Genomic DNA, 12,968 nt, shown 5'->3' with positions numbered 1-12,968 from the left:
GATTCGCGCTCGTGCATTATTTTAATATGCTTTCGCGTTACATTAATGCGCTCTCGCTGCTGCTTCTGCACTGCGTACATATACAGTAATACATACGCACTGCAAACGGAGTAGGCCTACGTGTGAACCTGGATAATGTATAACAATTTTATTCCAACACCTGAGGCATCGCTACAATTAATGAGCTCTATGAACAATGCATGGCAAAAAAGAAAAAATGTTTATATATATATATATATATATATATATATATATATATATTTAGTTTTTATTTTTTTTGCCATAAGTCTAGAAATTTTCTTAAACCTTTACTATAGTGATTATTTTGACTTATATCTGTTCTAGAGACATTACAACTTTTTGATAAAGCTATATTGAATGCATTTATGACTGTAAAGCATATCTGGGTCAAAATTGTGATTAAAATTGAAATCGCAAAATTGATCAAAGAAATCGCGATAGTTTTTTTTTTTTTTTTCGTCCATACCTGTGTCAAAATTGTGATTAAAATTGAAATTGCAAAATTGATCAAAGAAATCGGGATAGGTTTATTTATTTATTTATTTATTTATTTCATATCGCACAGCCCTAGTAAATACAGTTAACAATCTAGCTTATTAACAATCTAGTTTATTAACCCAACAATAGCGGGGTCAGTTCATTTTTTTGCAGTGGGCCGCGCAAACATATGTGTTTGGTTGGCCGCGAGTTGAAAAAGGTTGGGAACCACTGGACTAGAAAATTAAGTTGACATTAGTGGAGTTGCATTGGCATAGTTCAAATCATACATATCTGATAGTAATCAGTTTGTAGCAATGAATGAAATAGTATCATATCGTTCACAATTGCAGTATGTAATAGCACAATTCTCAGTACTTGGACCATTGCTTTTCAAGCTTTATATGAAACCCTTTGGAGATATCATCAGGAAACAGGGTATTTTTATTTTTTTTTCTCCATTCTGTCACCGATGGAGTTTCGGTTCCTTGCCGCTGTCGCCTCTGGCTTGCTTAGTTGGGGTCACTTCATCTACAGCGATATCGTTGACTTGATTGCAAATAAATGCACAGACACTATTTAACTGAACAGAGATGAAATCACTGAATTCAATGATGAACTGCCTTTAACTATCATTTTGCATTATTGACACTGTTTTCTTAATGAATGTTGTTCAGTTGCTTTGACAAAATGTATTTTGTTTAAAGTGCTATATAAATAAAGGTGACTTGACTTGACTATTATCTTTCACTGTTATGCTGATGATACTCAGTGCAACTCAGCTGATGATACTTATTCACGGCCCAACAAAACACACCATTTCGCAAAACTAAGAGAATACATAGCTGATATAAAAAAAAACTGGATGACTAGTAAATTCCTGCTGCTGAATTAATTATCGGACCAAAATCCTCTGCATTTAATAATCTGAACACTTGATGGCTGTTCTGTCAATTCTTCATTATAATTAAGGAACCTAGGTGTTCTATTTAATAGCAACCCTTCCTTTGAATGTCAATGTTTCTAGCCTTTTTAAAACTGCATTTTCCATCTTAAAAGTATATTTAAATTACAACCTATGCTCTTATTGTCATATGAAGAAACATTAATTTAAGCATTAATAAATGCAAGTTTTCATAATTTAGGGTGACCATATGAGCCATTTTCCCAGGACACATCCTTGCCAGGATTTTTATTTTGCCTAAAATATCCAGATTTTGGCTGTTTGTCCTGTGCAGATCGATCATTGTATGACATTCATAAGAGCTATAGAGAGCAGAGCAGATGGCTCCTTATGCATTAAAATCACTCTCTTGGTACTTTGGTGTCATACAATGATCGGTGCACAGCGACGCTTCAAGTTGAATGAACGAACAAACACCTAACATGTACGTGTATTTGCATTGCTTTGATCGTTCTCTGTAGATCTCACCTTCTCACACACCACGACTGGTACCATACCTGCATGTTATTGGTCAAACTACTTTGGATGTTTTAGGCAATATAGAAATCCTGGCAAGGACACGTCCTGGGAAAATGGCTCATATGGTCTCCCTAAGATAATTGTAATGCTTTATTGTGTGACAGCATGACAATGGAGTAGGGGATCCAAATGCAAGCTTTATTAGAGAGCGTAGTCAAGACAGGCAGGGTCAAAACACCAGCTATCAACTATGTCCTAGACCTAGGGCACACAAAAGAGTAATCCAAACAACAGGCGATGATCTGGGATCTCAGGCAGCAAATGATCACAAACCAGGGAAACAGTCCAGAGTAAAACACAGGCAAGGCAAAACTAAGGAACCAGAAAAACACAGACACAGAAAGGCTAGGAATGTAGCTACAGAACAACAGTTCTAAGCCAAGTGTGTGTGTGTGTGTATGTGTGTGTGTGTGTGTGTGTGTGTGTGTGTGTGTGTGTGCAACTTAATCCTCCTAATGGGAACCAGGTGTGTTCATAATCATTTCTAGGGCAGAGGGTTATTTGAAATGGAGTACAGGGTAAAAAGGTGATCTCTGGTGGAGAGCGGGAGGAAAAGCCCAGACCAGATATGCGACAGGTGGTTGCTCTGTGCACTTAATAAGCAAACTGCAGCTGGTCCAAAATTCATCAGCTAGATGTCTTACTAGAAACAGGAAGTATGCCCATATTAGTCCAGTTGTGTCAACACTAGCTCCCCATTAAAAACTGTATACATTTTAAAATCTTGCTAATTACTTATAAAGCGCTGAATGTTTTAGCTCCTCAGAGACTGAGCGAGATCTTATGGCCTTATAGTTCTACATGTCCGCTGCATTATCAAAATTCTGGCAATTTGATAATACCTAGAATATCTGCAGGCAGCAGATCCTTTTCCTATTCAGCACCCAAACTCTGGACAAATCTACCAAGCATTGTTCGGGAGGCAGACACACTCTGTCAATTTAAATCTAGATTAAAGACCTATCTCTTTAACCTGGCATACACATAACACACTATTACTTTTACTTTACACTATTATACAGAACCATTTAATATTTAAAATTTAAGATTGTTAAGCTGCATTAATTAGGTCAACCAGAACCGGGAACACTGCCCATAAAAACACCCAATGTAATTGTTACATCGTAACAAGAATGGCATGTGCTCATATTAGTTTGTTTTATTCTAATTCTGTGGTCACCGTAGCCACCCAAATCCAGTCCATATTCAGACCAGATGGTCACTGCAGTCACCTGCATCCAGTCCGTATACAGTCCAGATGATGGATCAGCAACTAGAGACAACTTCTACAGCCCTGAATGTCAGCGGAGACCATGTCAACTAGACAAACCCTAGAGACAGATCCCCCAGTAAAACCTCGTCAGCCATCAGCACAAGACCACGAGAACCAGACAAGTTCTCTGCTCAATCTGACATGCATTGCAGCCTGGAATTAAACCACACCATGCAGGTTTCATCTAGCCCCCCGACTGTGCCTGGTTTCTACCAAGGTTTTTCTTCTCCATTTCTGTCACGGATGGAGTTTTGGTTCCTTGTCACTTTGCCCTTTGGCTTGCTTAGTTGGGTACACAATTTCTAGCAACATTGTTGACTTGACTGCACAGACACTAATTGAAGAGAACTGAACTGAGCTAGATGATGACATCAGTGAATAAACTATGAACTGACTTTAACTTCTTGCATTACCAGCACATATTTTTCTTGTTTAACACTGTTAAATTGCTTTGAAACAATCTGTATTGCATAAAGCACTAGATAAATAAAGGTGACTTGACTTTACTTGACAAGCAGAATAATACAAACAGTGAAATGTCCCAGTGCTGCTGGATTGTTATCAGCACTCTTGGAATGCTACTCTGCCCATCAAGATTCCAGAACCAGAACTATATTTTTTTAACATATTAGCTTTCAGCAAACAGCTTTTAGAAGATGTTAACAATGGCCAAAGACAATTGTTGTTGGGTCTATCTAAAGACTGAAGAAAAGTTTAATTTCATCCACTTTGTAAATGGTGCTATACCGGTGTAAAACATGCAATGTGCATTACATATTAAAATATAATTAAAAATAGCAATATGAATGGTAATGTTGAGTTTATTATGGGTTAAATTCATCATTGTGCTTGGATTGCAATAATTGATGCATAAAGACATTTGAAATGAAAACTGCACAAACGTGCTGAAGTGCAAGTATTTAAGTTTTAAGGTTTTTTAAGCATTTACACATAATACAGTGCTGTCAGAACCACGACAAAATGATGAAACTGTAAACTTTATATGATGTGTGCAATAACTCAAAAGTACATTAGCATACAATAAGAGCAGCCTATTTTAATACAAATTTTAGTTTATATATTCTGTACATTTTATTTTTGCATCTTCAATGTTTGACAGAGATCTGGCCCACTATAGATACAAAGGAAGCTTCCTAAGAGTTCAGTCACTCGATACATGCAATCCCTTATGTAGTTTCTCGTTGTAGTCTGCAGCATCTGCCCTGCAGTGATCTTCTATCCTGATACCAGAAATACATGCAAATGCTTTCATGCTATATTGATGCCTTAGCATTTCATAATGTACTGTTCACTGTTAGCCATGTGAAATAAAAAAAAATTTAACAACAAAAGTTGATGAGTTTGTTTGATATCAAACTACTTCAGCTACTATAAAGCCATGACATGGATAGCAACAATAAGAATTCTATCTATCTAAACCCACAGCCAACGGCCATGAGAAATTGTCTTTGTTACTTGCACCTCATTGTTTTTCTTTTTTCCTTACAATGTAACACATTCAGAGCACTACTGGCAGTAATGCAGCCGGCAGCAGGAAGTTTAAGTGGCAAATTGCTGTCATAGGCTGTGTCCAAATTCAGGGTCTGCATCCTTCGGAGTACTCATTTGAAGGATGTTACGTCACAGCGCCGCGACGAAGGCTGTCCAAATTCGTAGGATCCTTCAAATGCGGCCCACAAATACGTCCTCCTTTTCCCCGAATTGGAAGGATGGATGTGGTGGATCCTTTCCCGTCCTACCTATCCCATAATTCTTTTCGGCAGAGCGTAATGGTGGACGAAGCGAGCGGTAGCGGAGTGGGAGAGGAGTATGTTTTTTAAAAACTGGCTTTTCAAAAAAATATTTTTTTTCAGTGGTTGTCTAGTTAGGCATTTTGTTTTAAAACATAAATGAAAATAGGCTATAATGGCTTACCTGGATATGACTGTCTTGTAGTCTGATATAAAAAAAACTCTCCGACAACGAGCAAAGAAAGTATTTGATTTATTTAATTGCTTTATTCCTTCAAAAAGATTTAAAATGAGGAGAATAACTTTGTTTGTCCATTTTCCCGCTTCTTGCTTAGCGCTGTCACGGTTGCTAGGCGACAGGATATGAGCAACGGGTAAGGGAGGGAACTGAAAGAAGGGTAGGCTGTCCAAATTCACAAACACCGACTTCCAGGTTTCGCGGTCGTCGGAGGACCCCTCCTCCTTCAACCGGGTAGGAAGGATCCTAAGGAGGATGCAGACCCTGAATTTGGACACAGCAATAGTCATTAAGATGCATGAAATTCCCCTCATTTCCCATGATGCATTCAGAGCATGTCCACTGCACCATAGGCATGTATAGAAAGGCTAGATGGCTCAAGGCGGAGTCAGCTGTGTCGTCACTTGGCGGCCATCTTAGGTCAGGAGACTGCGCTGCTGCTCCCTGCTGCTGTGGACGGAAGGTGAGTGACATACGCCAACTAAAATGCTCGTAACTTGCTGAATTCTTGACGGATTTACAAACGGTTTGGTTTATTACAAACCTTATTAACGTGGCTATGATATGTGCTGATGCCGATGTTTAAATTGTAGCTTCACGTTTTGAGAAACGCTTAACATTGCAGCGTAGCTGTGTGTTTCATGGCTGCCCTCTACTCTAAAGTGATACCACAGTCGACATTTTCAATTATTAACAGGTTTCCTGAGACCAACAACGTTCCTTGACAACCTAATCTTTTGTCTAAATGTCATTTTGTGGATGTGGTTGTATTTATTTGCTGGCTAGCAGTGAAGAGGTCGTAAGTGAGTCACCAAGCAATTGTAAATTGGTGGGAGAGGCAGGGTTAGTCTTTCGTTTCAACATAGCTTTGAGTTACACATGATTTCCAAGTGGTTTGGTTTCTTAAAAACATCTTTACATTTGGATTACTTTGTTGGTTTTTTGTTTACAGAATTTCTGATTACGCTTGTGGAAAATGCCTGATTTTTGTGCCGCCTATGGCGGCACCAACGCACGGAGCCTCCAAACCAGAACGCGTGGGATCACCTTTCACAAGTAAGAAAAGAAAATATTATGACTATTATTAGGATACTTAGTAATACAAGTTCTGCTAGGAATAGTGTAACTGAGACAACATTACAAGATTGGCTACATATATTTGCATACTTGCAGTACATAGAATCAAAATGATAATATATTTTATACTGTATTTTAGTCCATATACCCTCAATGTTGTGTATGGGTATACCTAGTACTTTACCTGTCTAGTCTACTTAATATACTATTTTCTTAATAAACTCCGTGGCTATAATTTTTCACAAGTATGCAGTTAAATAGCCGCATCCCTGAAGTTTATGACACACCAAGCCGTTTGAAAATCGGTTGAAAATTGAGCAAAATATAGTTATTTCAGCACTACATGCACAATAGACTTTAATGTTATAACTGGACGAGCGGTCCTGTCCTAAGATGGCCGCCGTGTGACGTCGTCGGGTCCCATTGGCTCTCAGCGCCGGTAAGCTATCTAGCCTTTCTATACATGTCTATGCACTGCACCTGTTCACTAATCAACCAGCTAACCTAGAAGGGACCTGGATTAAAAAAACATGTTACACCTGTCTTTCTTTATGTGTGTGCATCCTTTTTTTTTAACCCCTTTCCTCAAGCATCTCCAAATGGAAGCTACGTTTTCCACTCTCAGAGCAGGAGCGGTAATTAAATATTAACATCCAAATTAAACCAGAGGCCACACCTCCATTCCCTTTCAAAAGTAAACCCCTCATCAACTTTGTGTGAGGGGATTTGTTGTGTATAAATGTCTTTTACTTAACTCAAAGGATTTTAGATGTTCAATTTCACCACCTCACACAAAGTGTATACAAAAGCAAAATGCAGAAATTGTGCTCTGTGTTCACTTTGTGTCACTTGAGTTATGATGCATACTGTTTATGTATTTTACCTGGTGTTGTCTAAAGCAAACATGATCTGCTGACAGAATCAGAATAGCTGACTCAGAACTGATAAAAAAGTTAGAATTCTTCACAATGGCATTGCAGGGAATACATGATCATTTCATGCTAAACGATCAGCCTGTCAGTAAGTTGTATACTTTCCTTTCCATTTTTACGTTCTTATATTTAAAAAAAAGGAGGAGGAGGAGGAAAGCAAGAGTTTTCATGGAACACCACCACACCATTGTGGTTTTAAGCCACAATAGGAACATTTATCTGCATACAACATTTCCTCATTGGACATGTTTTAAAAGCAGCCTTTGTATTAATATTAAAAAAACGTGATTAAAAGTGATTAAAAACGTCAACAAATGTTGATACATCATTAATTATGCATTGGTAATGAAATAAAATAAATTTTCATTGATATAATAACATTAATATGAACAAATACTATACAAGTAGCTTTATAATTAACCAAATTGTTATTATTATTACTATTATTTATAAATCACAAGTACACAATCACAAAGACAAAGTCTAATTTTATAACAAAAATGACAATTACGATAATATAATGTAATAAAATAGTACTATTACAGTATCATTATAGTAAAAACATTGATATACTAAGTATAAATGAATTATATACATAAGTAGTATATATTATGATAGTTGTAAGATTAAGATTATTATTGTAGGGTATTAAATGTACAGTGATATTTCAACACACGTATAGTCTATATTTAAATGTATTTAATGTGACGTAGGCTAACTGGTATGTTAATCAGATTATTATAAACACGTGCATACAATCACTAAAAATAATGATAATTATAGCAGAATTGTAACATCATATAAATGTTAAAATTATATAGTACCATGGGCGGATCTACAGGGGGGCAAGGGGGGGCAGGTGCCCCCCCACTCTAGAGCCTTGCCCCCCCATCTGCCCCCCTAACTTTAATGATCCAAAAACTGTACTTACAAAAACAACCCACCACTATGTCCAATACATTTACCAAAAGTGAACAATTTAATTTTTAATTTTATATGTATTATTCGCCCTTCCCCCCTGCCCCTCAAATACTTAGTTACGTCCCTGATTCAAACGTACAGAGCGGCGTTCGCTCAGTCTGGCTCATACACACAGCGAGTCTGCTTCGGTGCGGTGGCCCTGCAACCAGAGACTGAGCTGCCCCGGTCAGATCCTCTGAAGGTGAAGTGAGTTTCCCCAGGTGTAGTTTAAACACACGTTTAACTTAAAGTTACATTTGTAATGAATGTATTGTATGCTAAAGACGATTCAGCATCAGCAAAAACAGCGAGTCTATTACGTTAGGCAAAATCAGCGGTCAAATCGCTCCCTCGTGATTTGTAAGAGCACTCTACTCTTTGATTAGCCTAATTTTGATTTTAGTAAAGACAAGAACAGCTTAATAAAAAATATAAAATATTGAGGGGCAGCGCTAGGGCTGGGCTAATGGGGCTTAAGCCCCGAAAGTTTTTAGTAAAGCCCCGAATATTTTGTTAAATTGTCTTTCTCACAGAGCAAAACAATTCATCAGAAAAACAAATGTGAATAAGATTACAGCGGCCGCGATTAAATAATCATGAACAGTGCATATTACATTTTTATTTATATTTTTCCCTTTGCATTAAAGGTACTTTTGACGTGCTTTTGCAACGTTGAGCATTGTAGCCAATCACAGACATGTCTGTTGATCACATCGGCCAATCAGAGGCGTTTAAATGAGTCGCTGTGCTGAAGATGTGTTTTGCGCGAGCTCACCGAGTTCACGTTCGCAAACCTGTCTTTATTATTGGCAATAAACTTAAGATGCAGATAAGAGATTCACTTGATATTATTATTGATGCTGCTCTGATGCACTACATTACGCAACGCTCTGTTTGTTGTTAGGGAGACTAAAAGTTCAGCGGTCTAGCTCATCAAGCATCAGCGGTCTAGCTTTGGGAAGTCGTGGCCTAATGGTTAGAGAGTCGGACTCCCAATCGAAAGGTTGTGAGTTCGAGTCCCGGGCCGGCAGGAATTGTGGGTGGGGGGAGTGCATGTACAGTTCTCTCTCCACCTTCAATACCACGACTTAGGTGCCCTTGAGCAAGGCATTGAACCCCCAACTGCTCCCCGGGCGCCGCAGCATAAATGGCTGCCCACTGCTCCGGGTGTGTGCTCACAGTGTGTGTGTGTGTGTTCACTGCTCTGTGTGTGTGCACTTCGGATGGGTTAAATGCAGAGCACAAATTCTGAGTATGGGTCACCATACTTGGCTGAATGTCACTTCACTTTCACTTTCAATGTCAAAATTATTAAATAAGTTAACAAATGCCTGGTAAAATGTAAGTAGATAATTTAATATTTGACTGTTTTACAATAGAAAAGTTCAACTTTTTTATTTATTACATTTTGCCTTTTTGAATTGAAAATATGCTATAATTTCCTTGATTCATTTATGTAAATTAAAAATAAAATATTAGTTGCAAATAGTTACAATTATTTCACTAATACAACAAGCCTTTCTTTTTCTTTATTCCCTTAAATCGCTTTAATAATTAATTAATTACTTTAAATAAAAATACCCAATTTTAGTTTGGGCTGTTACGTTACAACACACAATACAGTGCCAGTTAGGAGATCTATAATTTAATTAGCTAAGCCTAAGCAGTCCTATTAAATCCAATTCCTCTCAGATATCACAGCAATGAAACCAGGTTACAACTGGGGAAATAACAAATACAATAGAATTAAGTAGTCTAAACATAACTGGTGTGTGTGTTGTGAATTAAAAAACGTTGTAGTGTGTAAGGGCATGATTAAACAATAACTACTGTAGTTTAAAAGTGTTTTTGTGTTTTTTTTTTAAAAAGCAATTCATATATAGGGATTCCATGTGCCCCTGCCACCCTGCCAAGACCTCTTGCCACCCCTTTGCCCCCCCATGCAAAATTTTCTAGATCCGCCACTGTATAGTACAGCACATTCACCCATTTATTAATTCAGTGTCTATGCGTGCTAATTGAACATATACGTAACACGGCAGATAGATTCGAACGCTTTCAGACCACAGCATGTGATATAAACTCACATTAAGTTCTGCTGCATATTACACACGACAGCAGGTGGATGTGATGAGTGTGTCACCATCACATTATCCACAAACACGCACAGTCTTACCTGGTCTTCAGCATCAGCGAGGAAAAGGTGCATGACTGATGCAGAAGCTGAATGATTGTTTGATTCCGCACAGCATCCTCAGGACGGGTGAAAAATCAAGCTGCGAGGATGAGAAGAGAGCCAGACGCGCACTACAGGATGCTGATCGCAGAAATGAATGGTAAGAAATGAATTACATAAATATGGCTGTCCCAAAAAATGGTGAGCTCCCTAGCTAGACAACATTTTGATATCGGTCAGTTATTGTTGCAATTCACCAGCGTTTTGGACAAAATACTAGGTGCATCTATGACATAATAAAAAAATTAAAATAACAATAATTGTCTCAGAAGGCGCTTGCGAAGACCAAAATGCTGACTAGGTAGGCGGCTCACAAGGTTTTAAAATAACCTATGTGTTAAATGTGCATAGAGCGTCACTCATAGGCACAAAATATGTCTTACACCAGAAAATTGTAAATACATTTTAAGTCACAGTGGCTACAGCCCTTAGTGTATGAAGGTTTAATTTGGACGGTAATGAAAATACAATGCTTTCAATGGATTGTAATTTAACAACGTACCGATTTTTTAACTGACTAAACTTCCTGAAAAGACTAGACACAAACTCCATAAAAAACACTTTTTAAAGATGGAAGTAATGAACGTTACCTAAAAGTCTATCCCTCACATCGCTTCAATCTGCGTTAAATTATTTAAATAGTAGGCTACTTCTTTTTTTTTATGTATAATGTGAAAACATGCCCTGCTATTAATGCCTGCTGTTCACATCATAGACTGTAAAAATGTAAAATAAACAATATCAAACATTGAAGAAAATAATATACAGCCACTATGATACATGATAATGAATTGATACTTTATTAAATAAAAACGTGAAAAAAGTGCAATATTTATACTGCAATATTATATTATAATTGTAAAAATAACTTTTCCAAAACACAATAGCTTTAATATACAGGACATTTATTCAAATATTCAATAAGTGCAGTATGACATTTGCTTGGAAAAGTATCATCTTAAAACAGATTATTCAAATGTTAAATTTTTTGAAGTCCCCATTCATAACATGACCACTTGGGGACATTTAACACACCCATTTCTTGGCAATCAGGCAGGGTTACCACTCCTGACCCTCATTTATGGGGTTCCTAAAGTAGAAAATCATGTAGAAATTTCTACCACAGAACAGAAAACCCTGACTGTGTAAACAAGTATGAACAGACTGTAGATTGTATCAACTGACCATTAAGAAGACATTGTGACTTTGTGAGAGAGAGTGAAAGCTGTCTCTGATGTCAAGTATTTTGTTTAACACCTGAATATATATATATATATATATATATATATTGTTTCGAGTGCTATTTCAAGATTAGGTTGTTTGGCAGATGTTATAATAAGTGATAAAAAAATCTCTGTCTGGAACCTGGATTAACTGTTGGTAATAGAAAGTGTTCAGTGTCAATGGAAAGATATCAATAATGACACAATATGGGTAAATGATTGATTTTGCATCAAAGCCACCAGACGGCACCATTTCCTAACCACACGGTCTGCAGGAACAAAAGCACTGAAGATGTCCGGCTCATATGCTCCACACAGAGATCTGATCTTCCCATCATCCAGTCTGTCTGGAATGCCATGAAGAAACAGAACAAACTGAGAAAGACTAAATCCAGAAGAACTGTGTCAATGTCTCCAAAACACTTCAAGAAACCTGCAAAGCTACAGTACTGTGCAAAGTTTTGTTCTTGGGTGCCCTTGAGCAAGGCATTGAACCCCCAACTGCTCCCGGGCACCGCAGCATAAATGGCTGCCCACTGCTCCGGGTGTGTGTTCACAGTGTGTGTGTGTTCACTGCTCTGTGTGTGTCCACTTAGGATGGGTTAAATGCAGAGCACGAATTCCGAGTATGGGTCTCCATACTTGGCTGAAGGTCATGTCACTTTCACTTTTCTTCATGTTATTCCAGACAGACTGGATGATGATGAGATCAGATCTCTGTGTGGAGCACTGGCTGTTGTCAGACTCCTTGTGCAAACAAAAATCTCACTGGATTATTACAATTAACAGCAAAAACTATTTTTGGAAATGCAAACTGATATTTATTACTGACACACTACAGCAAAAGATAAAATTAACTGACTTAAAACCATTTTTTGTTGGTGAAAATACTAGTGGCCTAAGAATTTTGCACAGTATGGTGTGGACTGTTCCCCGGAGAGTTTCTGTGAGATTCACCCAAAGATTCGTGTTAGTACTTATAAAAATGTGACATTGACAGACGCTGACCTTTCTGACATATTCAAAACAATACTCTTACACAGAAAGAGTGCAAAAATATTAAAAGTATATTACATTAGTTGGATCTGTAAATTAAACTGAAGCCACTTGATACAACATTTTAAAATAATGCTATACCACTATGACATATTACTGTGTAAAGTTTCTTCTGATGCATGAAAGTAAAAAATCAAATCATAATATCCTATGACACAGGTTTATCTTTGAAACCCCACAGGAGGTTCGGCTGTTGTCCTGCTTAATAAAGGCCATCATTACAATAAAAAAAGTGACGTGA

At 37.5% G+C, this 12,968-nt stretch overlaps 1 long non-coding RNA gene across 1 annotated transcript in view; it reads right to left on the bottom strand.

The window, feature by feature from the left end:
- LOC132122955 (uncharacterized) overlaps window positions 1–12,968 on the bottom strand; it is a 489,820-nt gene that overhangs the window by 147,349 nt on the left and 329,503 nt on the right. The gene's annotated exons all lie outside the window — the stretch shown is intronic.

This window comes from Carassius carassius, chromosome 41 (assembly GCF_963082965.1).
Source record: "Carassius carassius chromosome 41, fCarCar2.1, whole genome shotgun sequence".
NCBI classification, from domain to species: Eukaryota; Metazoa; Chordata; class Actinopteri; order Cypriniformes; family Cyprinidae; genus Carassius; species Carassius carassius.
Note: the sequence above shows the minus strand (reverse complement) of the source record. Positions and strands in the feature narration are given on the sequence as shown.